Raw genomic sequence first — 999 nt, 5'->3', positions numbered from 1 at the left:
AGTGAAAACCATCCAACATGCAAACAATGTTACAGCAATCTTAACTAATGAAAATTCCTTCAATCCTTTGGCTCAACAACTCCAAAATTTCCAACAAGCATCTGGCAGCAAAATTTATGATACAAAAACTTAAATTCTAACATGTATGCCCACGTACCAGCTAAACTATTACTCTACATCAAACCTCATATCAAATAATTTGGAATAATGTTTGGCCCCGATACCCACAATCTCAACTGGAACCTGGTAATCTACTGTTTTTTAAAAAAAGAACTTATCAAATGGAAAGACCGATCCTTGACATTGAGAGAAACAAACCATATCATCAACACCTTTATTCTGTCTCAGGTCTGGTACTTGGGCAACATATATGTGAAATAAACTACAAGCTCCAGGCTATGGACTTACAACAAGTAGTTTGGGCCATGGGCGAGAGCAGGCACCCCTGGATATCCCGTCTATTTTATTGGCTAGGGACCACCCTGAGGGCCCTAAACACCAACAGAAACTATCCTGTAAGCACATTTACAGTTCCAACACACTATCGTGAATTTCATTCTAACTTTTAAAAACTGGATCTAAATTGGGAGAAAATTTAAAGCGTAAAGGACTCATACGCAAAAGTTTTGGTTACGAAGCGGATCAAAATCCAGGTCTTCCGGCAATATCCTCATATCAACTTTGGCAGACTTAACCTCTGGAAAATTAACCAATTGTCTGAAAGATTTCATGTTCGTGATTCTTCATGATTCCCTCACAACTAAATGCTTTCTTCAATTGTGAAGTACTCAAAATTTCACTACTGTGTGTGCCATTTTGCAAACAGGAGTCGGAATCCATTCTCCAAATAACCCATACTAAATATTTTTCAATTCTCTGATTTTCAATAGGGTTCATCCTTGGGTGATTACGAACATTCACACCAAGTTTCATCAAAGTGACTACGTGCTAAAATTTGAACAGGTTTTTAATAGCAAGGGCAATAACTCATACTTAATA

The sequence above is a fragment of the Lottia gigantea genome, assembly GCF_000327385.1.
Source record: "Lottia gigantea unplaced genomic scaffold LOTGIsca_167, whole genome shotgun sequence".
Lineage (NCBI taxonomy): Eukaryota > Metazoa > Mollusca > Gastropoda > Lottiidae > Lottia > Lottia gigantea.
Note: the sequence above shows the minus strand (reverse complement) of the source record.